The sequence below is a fragment of the Triturus cristatus genome, chromosome 6 (assembly GCF_964204655.1).
Source record: "Triturus cristatus chromosome 6, aTriCri1.1, whole genome shotgun sequence".
In the NCBI taxonomy this organism is placed as follows: Eukaryota; Metazoa; Chordata; class Amphibia; order Caudata; family Salamandridae; genus Triturus; species Triturus cristatus.
This window is the reverse complement of record NC_140589.1, coordinates 341591623-341605785: the sequence shown is the minus strand read 5'-3', so window position 1 is coordinate 341605785 and position 14163 is coordinate 341591623.

Here is a 14163-nt window from a genome sequence, read left to right as displayed (position 1 = left end):
ATCACTTCTCTCAGTGTATCTGGTAATCTTCCCTGTACTCTGGCCTTATCATAAACTTCCTTTAGCTGTTCCACTATCTGCTCCTTATACGTTTGGTAAAATTCAGTCGGCAGACAATCCCCACCCTGTGTTTTCCCCATGTCCATATCACAGATTGTTTCTTTCTATTTCCTCCGTTTGAATTTCCTGTTCCAGGCTGTCAGCTTGGTTGGGTGTCAATCTAGGTAATGTTAGAGCAGGCAGGTATGTTCTAACATCATCTCAGAGGTCGTGCTAGGTTTCTCCCACTTCAGTACTCAGGTTAGTAACTTGATGTGTCTCCCTCCCTATGCAGTTTCTGCCTGTGCTCCTTACGGGTTAATTTATCCATTGTATCCCAAGTTCTCTCTCTCTCCCTTTGCATTTCTAGTATTGTTCTGTTATAGGGGGACTGTTGTTACAGTTCATTGAAAGTCCGCTACTCCTCCTTCACATTACCTCAGGCTCTCACCCAGCTTGTGTCTGGTTCTGCAAATTTTACTCATACACTCAACTCTCTAGGTCGCTTTCTTGGCTTCATAATCAGTTGTCCTATTATCTTCAGAAGTGTAAATGACAGTGTAAATTTCACTACTCTATCCCCCATCATCCCACAAGTTGGGCCTTAATCTTCAAGTATGGATATAGAAATTGACCCTACTCTGCACCAAATGTACACACAAGGGGAGATAGTCTGAGAGATATCTCCCAACATATATGTCAGCTTTTCTGTCTTTCCAACCAGGTCTTGTGATAGTAATATCTGGCCCAAGCTGCCAGGTTATTGGAACTTGAATAGTAGGAATTTCCCCTGTAGTACTTACCATATATCTATGTATACTGTTTCGGCCATGACATCATAAGGTCCTTCAACATGTGTGGTTCAGTGTGCTCTTTAGGTTGGAACCTATTTTTACTACCCAACTGAAGACAATTGAAATAGCCTGCCCAGAATATCAGGGTGTCCAGATAAGGGGCTCCAACCCCCAAAAAGGTCCAGTAAAAAGAGTTTTCATCCATGTTTGGGGCATAAAGGTTCAATAATGTTATCTCCTCTCCATCCAGCAGCCCATGCACCAAACTAAACTTACTCTCCACGTCTGCCTTAGAGAAGATAAACTTAAAAGTTATTTCAGATGCCAACCATTGGGACGCTTCTATGTACTGTCTTAAAAAGGAACAGACTCTATATTGCTTGAAATATTCTCCTAAACCACTGATGTTCCACATCAGAATTCTCATTGTTTTCTTGTGCCCCATCACATGACTTTCCTTCAATTCCTCCCTCCTATTTCTCTACCCAAAACTGGTGACCTGAAGCACACACCCCAGGGTCCATTCTTTGCCTCTGATCCCTGTGACTATTTCCAGTGGCCACTGCACCCCCTGCTTCCCCGTATTACGGCTTTATTTTGAGTCTGGTGGTCCACGGACTGCCAGACTCACGGTGGTGGTCTCCCTACCACCCTATTACGACTAGGGCAGTCGGATCACTCTAGGACCACCACATCCGCTACAACCATGTGGATGCACACAGGGGGGCACACTATTACCTGCACGGCATGGACTGCAGCAGACAGGACAAAACTCTTAATCACACATGGCTTGGGGCACCTGGGCGCCCTGTAGGGCCCCTTTTGTTTACTCACCGCCACGCTTTTCATAGTGTTCGTCCCACCATGAAAAGTGTGGTGGTGAGAAAACTCGCAATATGTTTGGGGAGCCACAGCGGCCCTGCCAAGCATATTGTGGCTTCAATACCGCTGCATGAATGCCAGGAATCTCTGATCCCTGGTGGTTGTGGTGGTCCCAGGGCAGCCCGATCGCCCATGCCGTAATGGGGCAGTCAGAAGACCGCCACCACTGAACCCCCAGTCTGGCTGTTTGTGGACTGCCAGACTTGTAATAAAGCCCTTAGTGTCAGCCATTTTGTGGGCTAAGCCATCATGCAGCTATGGCTTGTTCTCAGGCCAGTCCTTTCCCCATGGTATCACCAATTTATTCATGTGCCACCCGGAACTATTTCCTGCAGGGACACCGGGATGTTGAAGAATTTTGCTGACGGGAGATGGAGCTCCACAGATTTGTGTGCTGTTGCCTCCTTTTATTGCGAATCTTTGGTGTGACTAGACCTTTTCCTCTTTGTCAGAAAGCATGAGGTCTACTGGCCTCTTTCATGTAAAAGTCTGCTGTTATGTGAACCTCACAACCTTGCGCTACAATTTGAGAATTTGTCAAGAAAGACTGCGCAGGTCGGAAATGAAGTTGTGCTTTCAACATAATTCAGTTAACTTACAGAGAGAGTTGTTATGAAGGATTGTGAGTTAAATATTGAAACTGCATACTAGTAAATATACATAAGGACATAATTACCAATTTTAAGGAACAATTGCTGTTCTCTGGAAACATATATGGCCCGATTACGATGTCGGGCGGAAGGTCATTCTGACCGCCGTATTAGGATGATGGCGGGTGGAATGAAACCAGCTGGGGGATTCTAACACAGGTTCCCATGGGCTCAGGGAGCCAGTTGAAGCAAGAAGCCAGCATAATCTTCTAATGACGGAGGAGCCAGGCTCGGCTCCGCCATCGGGATTATGATGGCACTTTCTGACAGTCATTTCATGTTGGCCTTCCCACAATGAGGCCTCGGGGGCACCAATGGTGGCCCCTAAACATCCATGAACTGTGTGGCAGGCACGGCATGGTGCCTGCCACACGGTGCAGGGATTTTTACAAACACCCATTTGTCATTGGAAGCTTGTGCTGCGGGCCTTTTCCGCCCACCGCACAAGCTTCCATTGACAAATAGATGCGACCGCCCCATGGGTGGTCGCATCATAATCCTGTGGTCAGAACCACCGGCCTACAGTCGGGCGGTTGCTTTCTGCAACGGAGTTACGTCCGCCCTATATCGTAATTAGGCCCATACTGTTGAAATATCTGTATTACTAATGCTTAGGGGATATAGTGTGCCTATTGCTGTTCTCCTAGAGATATATATTGCTGAAGGTCCTTTATTACTAACTTTTAATGGTTATTGTGCACCGTGTGTGCCTCCCAAAGTTTTACTCTAACACCTCCTATTCCATTCCTGCTGATTCCGGTTGAACCAGCAATAAAATGGCATGAATAGAAAGAGTACGTTGTGAGTCATATGGAAACTATTCAAAGTGATTAATTGACCCAAGAAAAAATTGAAAGGGCTATTATTACATTCTCTTGCACCAGAGGGCATAGGGCAATACAACCAAATGGGAAAGAAATCAGAGAAGCGGGAGAAGATGATGTCTATTTGAATGCATTGAATGATGTAGATACTTATTATTCTCCTATGGTTCTATACACAGGTACAAATTCTTCAATCGGAAACAAAGATAGCGTGAAACTATTGATGACTATGTGTCAGCACTAAGAAATCGCGATTTATTTCAGATTTGTCAGCCTGCATAATGAGCTAATCAGATTATAATGCACACTAAAAATAAAACCATGTTAATAACAGCGCTTGCCCAGCTAGGAATCCGAAATGTTCCGGTTGCAGTTTGATTAGGCATCTTGTCAGGGCATGTAACAGGAAAGGCATTACTCCCAAAGTTAAGTACGGTAAAGAAGCACAAGAATATAATACTTGAGAAAGTGATGAGCCATGAAGTGGCAGCTGTGTGTTACATATGAAGGAGGAAGTCTTGAGATTAAATATTAAATCTCGCAGTAAACCAATTTGTAAGATATGTTATGCAGACATGGATATATGTATTGTAGCTGAATCAGGATCACTCTGTACTAAAGTGCAGAAGGAGGTATGGAAGGCATAGGAGAAGCTTTAGAATCTACTGATATTCACCCAGACAGTTTTACAGGTAAACCCATCCCCATAATGGGTTTTCTGTGGGTCACACTAGAATTGAAAGGAAGAAGAGCTGAAGGTAACTGTATGCAGCAGACAATAGGCCTTCAGTTTTAGAATGGGTGGATCAAAGATATCTAGGTATTCTTGATCCAATTAGCCCGGAGCAAGTGTTGGCAGGAGAGAAGGGTGTGGATGCATGCTGCTAATGGAAGAAGGAATGTCTATGGTATTTTCTGAAAGGGTGAAAAACGTAGAGGATTTCCAGCAGAAATTTTTTGGGGGAAGATGATGCTTGCCCTGAAATCCATAAAGTTAGAAATATTCCTTCAGTAATAAGAGAAGTGGAACACAAACTTAAAAAACTTCAAAATTCAGGAATAATTAAACCTGTAGAATCATCTGACTGTATTTCTCGACTAGTGGTGGGAAGACATCCATTTGACTTTACATTGATCTGCGTGATTTGAATAAAAACATCTTGGTGGATATATGTCCTCTTCTAAAAACAAATGAGTTATTAGCGAAAATGAAACGAAGTAAATGGTTTTCAAAGATTGACTTGTCTTCCGCTTACCACCAAGTGCCACTTTATCAGAAGAATAGAAGACTGACTGACTTTATCACTGAGTCCATTAGAATGTATAAAGATGGGTTGTGAAACTGATTGCATTGATATTATGGATCCAATAAAATATGAAGAAAATATGAGCAAATATGTAATTGTTTTAGTGGATTATTATTTCAAATGGGTGGAATTTGAGATAGTTGATAGAGCAGATGCTGAAGCTGTTGTTGAATACATAGATTCTGGGCCAATTTTAGTGCGCAGAGGATGGAGTATAGTCCATCAGAATGTTGAAGTACTTTAGGACCGCCATGCCAAGGGTATTTCACCCGATGTATTTAGAGATATCCGTCAGCCCAGCAGACATCTCTTACATTGAAAGTGTGCTATGTAGCTCCTTCAACATGACGGAGCTGAACGTTACACTTTCAATATCTTTCTTTATTTTCAAAAAGAAATTCTCAAAGCGGGATTTTCTATTTGAAAATGAAAACAGCAATGCCGCCCTTGCCATGAGAGTTTTCTCCCATGGCGTGGGGTCATTGAAATGTTTTTACTTTCACTTACTGCCACATTTTGAATAGTGTTATGTGAAACTAAAAACATACCATTTGTTCACCCACTCTAAATAGGATGGGCAAACAAATGGAAAAACTCTGACAGCCCGACGGAGTAAGAGCGGTCGGAAGGGTATGCCAGCGGCGGAGAGGGAGTAGTCTCCATTTCTGAAATACTGAATGGACCTTCAGTACAGTGGAAAGGATACTTTGATGCCATTGCAATTGAGTACCCTTTCTGCCGTGCTCTGAATCATACCCTTAGTCTTTGTGAGGAAAGGCTTGCCTAAAACAATAATAAATGACTCTGGATCACAATTTAAATCTGTGATTGTTGGAAATTTTCTGGAGTTCACCATAGTACCTCAGCATACCGTCCAGCTGGTAATGGTGCTGTGGAGAGGTTTAACAAAGTGATAAAGGGGACCATCCAATTAGTTGCACTGAGTAAAAAGAGTTGGATAGTTAAAGTGGAAAGAATTCTATGGGCATATCTGTTAACGCTCTCTTTCACAGGATAGAGCCATTTGATTTGATGAGAAGTAGAAAACTGTATACCATAAATGATATGGGATGGATGTGAGTCAAGAAATGTAGAGTGGTCTCCTGAAGTTCTAATGAGAAATATAAAGAAAGCTCAAGAAATGTACAAACAATGCAGTGGTTCTAAGCATAGAACTACTAATATTATGTTGAAAGGAGATTGGATGTGCGTAAAGAAAATGGGAACATGTCCAAAGGGTGCATGCTGTTTCTCAGAACCTTTGGATGTTTTGGAATGTTTGAAGAATCGTGCAGGCCTGAGTGATGGAAACGTGTGGCATTTAAGCTGTATAGCTAGGTATGACTGGAATGGGTACAGTAGTGACAAATGTGAATGCTCTCCAAATCCTTAGCGTACAGAACATATAGAAATGGGAGGTCAATTGAACAGTGACATGAACTTTGATTCAAAACCCGTTCAGAACTAGAATTGTCCAGAAGTAATCTTGGCTTTAAAAGTTCAGTAGGTCGTTCCAGAAATCTGCCTACTAGACTTCAGGAATATATCTCAGAAAAAGCTTTGAACAACAAAATAGATGTTATTTATGTATAAGCTTTGAATATTTAAGTAGATATTATTTATGTCTCATTCTTAGTTAATTTTAATTTTCGTTGTGTTTGGATACAAGGGAATGATGTGTGTTGAGTTGTGAGGCGGGTGTTCCATGCTACATCATTTTTACTATGATGTCATGGAATCTAGTGTTAGAAGTTGTTGATGTTTGTATTTAACGACAGTTGCTGGAGACCAGAGAAGAGAGTAGACAGCATCACAGGATTGCTAAATAAATGTGATTACTTACCAAAGTGTCTAGAATTCCTTCAGTGAACACCACACCAATGCACATCAGTGCCTATGTGTTAGTTATACATGTATTTTAATTTGCGTTTTTCCAGATATCTGCAGATGGTAGGACCTCAAAATCCCATTATATTTACGTTTCTTTTTTGTTGAATGCTGTGATTTCAGTTTGTCTGTGTTTCACAGTCAGACAGTGTCAAAGTGAAGGCCTAATTCTATTTCTAGGGCATATCTTGGTTTTCAGTTTTAGAATTGGTCACCCTGGTGATTGTCAGAGTAAAAAACACGTTACAACAAACAAATGATGGACGGAAGGCTGACAATGCAGACATTCTCCCCCAGTCAAGAGATCTGGGTTAAATCCATCGTTCTTTTGCCCACTACGCCACCCCAGTTCAGACATGGCCATATGCAAATCAGTCTTGACCCTGTGCCTCATGGGAACAGTCCAGCCCGAACTGCCAAGCCATGTCTTCCCTGGACCGGAATCAAGCATCCTAGGACCGGTTTCTGGCTATCAGCCGTCATCAGCCAGGATAGCTTGACTCCAGTGGCGTAGTGAGCACGGGTCCCACGTCTGGGAATACCCATCCCACTTAGGGCGAAAAGCGTTACAACAAACAAATGATGGACGGAAGGCTGACAATGCAGACATTCTCCCCCAGTCAAGAGATCTGGGTTAAATCCATCGTTCTTTTGCCCACTACGCCACCCCAGTTCAGACATGGCCATATGCAAATCAGTCTTGACCCTGTGCCTCATGGGAACAGTCCAGCCCGAACTGCCAAGCCATGTCTTCCCTGGACCGGAATCAAGCATCCTAGGACCGGTTTCTGGCTATCAGCCGTCATCAGCCAGGATAGCTTGACTCCAGTGGCGTAGTGAGTATGCCAGAAACCGGTCCTAGGAAGCTTGTTTCCGGTCCAGGGAAGGCATGGCTTGGCAGTTCGGGCTGGACTGTTCCCAGGAGGCACAGGGTCAGACTGATTTGCATATGGCCATGTCTAAACTGGGGTGGCAGAGTGGGCTAAAGAACGGTGATGGATCAAACCCAGATCTGTTGACTGGGTGTGAGTGTTTGATTGGTTCTGATGCTCCGTCCATCACCACCCCCTTTTGTACCACTTTGTTCGCCATAAGTTGGCAGGGTATGCTCAGACGTGAGTCCCTTGCTCCCTTTGCCACTGGATTCAAGCAAGCCTGGCTGAAGACGGCTGAAATGCCAGAAACCGGTCCTAGGAAGCTTGTTTCCGGTCCAGGGAAGGCATGGCTTGGCAGTTCGGGCTGGACTGTTCCCAGGAGGCACAGGGTCAGACTGATTTGCATATGGCCATGTCTAAACTGGGGTGGCAGAGTGGGCTAAAGAACGGTGATGGATCAAACCCAGATCTGTTGACTGGGTGTGAGTGTTTGATTGGTTCTGATGCTCCGTCCATCACCACCCCCTTTTGTACCGCTTTGTTCGCCATAAGTTGGCAGGGTATGCTCAGACGTGAGTCCCTTGCTCCCTTTGCCACTGGATTCAAGCAAGCCTGGCTGAAGACGGCTGAAATGCCAGAAACCGGTCCTAGGAAGCTTGTTTCCGGTCCAGGGAAGGCATGGCTTGGCAGTTCGGGCTGGACTGTTCCCAGGAGGCACAGGGTCAGACTGATTTGCATATGGCCATGTCTAAACTGGGGTGGCAGAGTGGGCTAAAGAACGGTGATGGATCAAACCCAGATCTGTTGACTGGGTGTGAGTGTTTGATTGGTTCTGATGCTCCGTCCATCACCACCCCCTTTTGTACCGCAGAGTAAAAAACACAGCACGTCTTGTGTGTGTGTGTCTGTGTGAGTTAGTGTCAGTGAGTACAAGAATGTGTAACAAACAGGAGGAAAAAGAGAGACGGGTTAGTGCCTTGTGGCCAGTGTGGGAGGGAGATATAGGTATAGTACAGGGCCACGGGACTAGGTTCAGGGGGGGGAGCACTCGGGGGGAGGGAAGAGCACTTGGGTGGAGAGGGAAGGGTTGGGTGGGCAAAAATGGAAAATGGAAGTTCTTGTGGTCTGTAATGTAAAATATGTTGGCAAAAAGTTATTTTCAATAATTAATGTCTATTGGAGGGGTTAGAGTGATCTCTTTCAACGTTAATGGACTGAATAAAAGGAAGAAAATGCGCTCTATCGAGCTATGGATTAAAACCGAGCGCCCAGCAGTTGTGATGCTACAAGAAACCCATATTTCCGCGCATAATATTAACTCTTTTCCTATGTTTAAAACTTGGTCTTCATATCGTGGGTTTTCATGTGCTCAAGAATCTCAAAGGGGAGTCGCGCTTTTTATTAATCGTAATCTAGACGCAAAAATTATCCAGTTTGAAGATGGGAGGGCAGGGCGGTGGTGTTGGGCTACTTGTGTAATAAAAGATAGGAATAGGCCGATTACCTTTGTTAGTTATTATGCCCCAGTGGAAGATCGTGCCCCCAACTATGAAGAGTTGTTTCAATTGCTACTATTGGTCAGGGGAGATATAGTTATAGGCGTGGATTTTAATATTCTTATGGATACAAATCTAGATTCTACCGGTATTTCAAATAAACAATCTAAACCAAAGTCATTGAGGTCAATCTTGAAGAACTCCGCCTTACTTGATCTTCGCGACCCATGGCGATTCAAGTTCCCACAAAAACAAGAATTCACTTATTGGTCGGGAAGACATAGATCTTCCTCTCGTATTGATTTTTTTTTGGTCTCTAGGTTATTAAAATTTTCCTATCAGAAATTTTTGCATAATGGCTTTTCAGACCACGCAATGCTGGTAATTGAGTTTAAAGTAGGGGAGGAAATTAGGCCCCCCAACAGATGGATATTTAATAAAATGTACTTACAAGATAGTAATTGGGTTTCTTTTTTAAAATCGGAAATTGTCGAATTTATTGCTCGTAATTCATATACGGCTCCGCTGCATATTATTTGGGACTTATTAAAAGCCTTTATTCGTGGTATTATCATTGGTAAAGACGCAGAAGAATGGCGCACTATTAAACAAACTAGGATTTTACTCTATCAAAGAATTGGTTCGCTCACTCGGCTCCGACAAACCAACTTTTCAAGTACTGTGCAAAAAAAATTAAACAAGGCTAAACGTGAACTCAGTACGCTTTTTGCTACACAGAGCGAACAGCAATTTCTTATACAATCTCAGAGAAGTTATGAGGAGAGTAATTTCTCTGGTAAACTCCTTGCGTGGCAGGCTAAGGAGCAAGCCGCCGCAAATTTAATTCGTACTCTGAAGTCTCCTACCACCCTGATAGATACATCACAATCTGATGTCATTGGCACTATAATGCTCTCTCACTATACACAGATATATAGTAATCATCAGGAGATAGATCATTCTAGGCTTCAAAACTTTTTTAGCAAGATATGATATGCCTTCTCTATCTCAGGCAGACAGTGGAGCAATGATGCGATTATTTTCAAAGTCCGAGTTAGAATTAGTGGTGAAGAACCTTCCAATTGGTAAGGCTTGTGGCCCGGATGGCCTCCCCGCTGAATTTTTTAAGGTTTTCTTAGGTTCCTTTTCTGATTTATTATTACAATTAGTTAATTATATGTTATTGCGTGGGCAAGTTCCAGATTCCTTTGGGGAGGGCACAGTTGTTAGTTTCCCTAAAAGAGGCAAAGAGCCTAAAGATCCCAACTCATATAGGCCTATCACATTACTTAACACTGATTATAAGATCCTTACCATATTACTATCAATACGTTTTAATCACATTGCAAAGGATCTTATTCATCCGGATCAGAATGGCTTTGTGGCAGGCCGACAATTAGCTACTAATACACATTTTCTTACTGAGGCCTTAGATTATTTTCAGACAAATAAAATTTCTGCTTTAATTTTATTATTAGACGCGGAAAAAGCTTTCGATTTGGTGGTATGGACAACTTTATTTGTTATTTTAAAGCACTTTGGAATTCCTCCACAGATTATTAGTTTAATTCGGAATTTGTACACGGGTGCTAAAGCCAATATAATTATTAATTCAGTTATGGTTGGTAAAGTATCGGTTCAACGGGGCACCAGGCAAGGTTGCCACCTGTCCCCTATCCTTTTTGCTTTTTTTATTGAACCATTAGCTACAGCCATTCGTGAATCTCTGAATATTTCTCCTCCTATCCCATCCATGGCAAAAATCAAACTATATGCCGACAACATTTTGCTTCTGATTAAGTCGGATATTCAATCTCAAACAGCTGTTCTTCAGCTTTTCGAAGAATTCGAACATTTGGGTGGGTATCGAATTAATTAAAAAAAACGGAAATACTAGTCTATGGTGGGGGTAAGGTTAATTTACACACTGATTTACTTGGCTGTATCAATTCAAGACCGAAGAGATACTTAGGAGTTATGTATTCTACTTTGGTTTCCGATTTAGTTATGTTGAATTTTGATCCTCTTCTACGCAAGGTTCAATCCTTGTTTAGTAGATGGGACTCGCTGCCATTTTCCATCTTGGGGCGGGTGGCACTTATAAAAATGTCTATTCTTCCGTTATTTAATTTTCTATTTTCTGCCATCCCTTGCTTTTTGCCCAGTGGTTTTTTTTCAAAGGTGGAATCATTATTCTCAGGTTTTATATGGGCAAAAAAAGTCCCTGGATAGCAATGCGGACTCTTTATGCCGACACTGAACTGGGAGGCTTAGCTGTACCCAATGTTAAAGATTATTACAGCGCATACTTCGCCCATTATTTAGAGCGGTTCAATTCTGCTATGCAGACCCCAACAATGTTTATTAATTTTCTGTTTGACAGAATCTGTCACGAGGTCCAGATCCCATCTCCCTTACATATTCCTAAATTACCGAAACTTACTCGATACAAGACGATGTTGTGGTTCTTTAAGCGTCTGGATGTTTTTCTTAAAAGATATTCTCTCCCGCAATTTAATATTAGAACCCCCTTAAGAAATGCTCTAATTTTTCTGGGAATGAAAATTGGAGTCGATATTGTACTACAATGGGCACGTCTGGGATTTCTTTCTTTGTCAGACTTTTTAAGAGAAGGGACATGGCTGTTACCTGGAGAGATGCAGCTTATTATTCCAGGGAATTTCATGTTATTAACATCGTATGTTTTGATCTTTAAAATATTGGTACAATTGGAGCCAACAAGTATTGGTTTCTCCAATCAGTTATGGGACGATGTGTTTATGACTTCTAGGATGAGGAAGCCAGGGGTATGGAAACGTTGTTTAGTCCAATACACTCAGGATGATCTTAGCCAAAAAGCAATCAAAAAATTGGCAAGAACAGGAGAATCACGTACTTACTATTAATACTTGGAAAATTATAAATAAGCTGAATTTCAGTGTTCTTCGAGGATCTAATTGGAGAAGAATGCTATTCTTCAGTAAATGGCTTCTTTATCGCACTCCTGCTGCCATCGCTAAAATGTTCGTTAATACTACTGCCACCTGTTTTAGATACCTGCAATATACTCCTGCTAACTGGTCCCATACTACAGCTCACTGTGTTAAAATTGTGCCTTTTTGGAATGAGATATTCGAATATTTGCAAAAGTATTGCGGGATCCCCATTACTTATAATGTTAAATTAATATTGTATGGATACGATTCTGATCTTGACTTGACAACACAGATGGTTAAACTATTATTTATTGCAATGGCAGTTGCAAGGTCGTTGGTGCTTCAGAACTGGAAGTCAATTCAAGTTCCTCTCTTTAATGCCTGGCTTCAAAAAATTAGGAATGTTAGAAAGAGTGAAATGTGTTATGCACAGCGAATAGGTGGGATTAGGAAGTTCAACAGAATTTGGAGTTGTTACTTTGAGTAAATGCTGATTTCTGCATTTCGTAAATTATTTTCTCCATGTTACTTTGTCTTTTTTTTATTTTATTTTTTTTATCTTCTGTTAGCCAACTTATGTTATTTGCAAATTGTACTTTTGATACAAGAATTTCAATAAAAAATAATAATAAAAAAAAAAAGAAATAAACAACCTGCATGCGCTGCAGTATTAGCAGCAATAAATATGCTTGATTCCCTGGTAATCTGTTTACATTGTCTTGCCTTCTCTACCCTCACGCTCCTATCATTCAATGTATTTGATGATTTTTATCTGAGGGCCAAGTTGGACTGCGCCAATGTAGGCTTATCAAGTGTGGTGGCTCTGTAGGTCCATCACCTGGCTAGACAGTCATGCAAAGGAGAGGGTTTGTAGACAGACCTGCTGCTACCACTGGTTCCCAAGCTCAGTTGCTGCCACGTGCACCAGTGTGATTATTTGGCTCTGATCAGATGGAGAAGCATCTCCCTTGGAGAAGATAAGTAATGTGACCTAGTCCATGTGGAGGTCAAGGCAGCTTGGCAGCTCAGGAGTAGCCAACTTAAATCCTCAATGTCTTAATTCAGAGTCAACCATGCACTTGGAAAATGCTTGGTGCCACACCAGGATTATTATGGGACGTTAAAATTGCCCAATTCTCAAGGCCTAATGTCAATGGATATGCTGATATGTGAACAACATACTTAAGTTCTGTAATTCTTACACGCTAGTAAAAGCAGAAGTAGATTGGGTTTTGTGCTGTTTTTGTCCCTATCACTCAAAATTGAAAATGCATTTTTGCTGGGTCATCAATTTACAGAGAAAGTTGCAAATAATGACGATCACGTTATAATACGTGCTAAAGAACGAGAGTTATGACTGTGGTGCACTTGACAGTCAACAAGCTGGGAGCATGCCCAGTCATGTGACATGTGGAACAGCGTCAATACCATGTTGTGCCATGTCAATTGAGTGCACACCATCCCTAGAGGGCAGAGAGCACTCACCCTGGTACTGAAAAATAATGGATGCAGCAGGAAGGGATGAGGGCAAGTACACTTATAGGTAAGGGCAGGTGTGTTTTTCATCAAGTGAACACCTGTCCTATGCAGCACTGTTGCCTGGAGTCAGAGGAAGGACTACAGAGAGAAGCGCTGCATGAGAAGCTGTGGACTGCAAAATATACTGGGGAAGTAGCAAGCTGCATTTGTGGCAGAGGACAAATGGAATGAGGTGTGTGTGGCAGAACACCAATGGAAGGAGGTGTGTTTGGCAGAGGACCAATCGAAAGAGGTCTAAACAGCTGACCGCTCTGGAAAGTACTTCACCTACAATCGGCCCTGCCAGAAGAAGCGGCGGCTCTTTCAATTAGCCACAATGTCGCCCCATGCCCAGAAATCACGTGACAACTGGTGCCTTCAAGAAACTCGCAGTGGCGGTTTCTTCTCAAGGGTGAGGAAGCTCTCTCCCCCTGCCCGCTCCAAGCCACACAGGAAAAAATAAAATGGCAATGAAAGGATTTCATTGTCATTTTATTTTTACTGGTGCAGTGCGGACTGCAGCAGTGCCAGCCCAGAGACATGCTGGATGTGTTGGGAGCAGAGGAGGACTGAAGCAGGACTGACTGGATGCTCCAAAGTGTGCATGTCACTTTGGCTGACCGTTTTGCGCCGGCCAAAATGACATGCACACATTGAAGCTCTCCACCCAGCTGTCTTAAAACAGCTGATGGAGACCAAGCACAGACCTCCAGGGCCTGAAAGAGCGTCCAGACAACGTGCTCTATCCAATCCAGGTGCTTCTCTCATGCTGGTTAACAGCATGAGAGCAGCGTTTGGATTGGTTAGGGGAGCTCTTCATGCATCGAAGAAGGAGAAGAACACTGAGGAGGATGCGCAGCCTGTGGGTAAGTGCTCTTTTATTTTATTTTATTTGATATGTGTAATGCATGTAGTGGTTGCGTTTTATTTTGTAGTTAGTGTTATGTTTTTATTA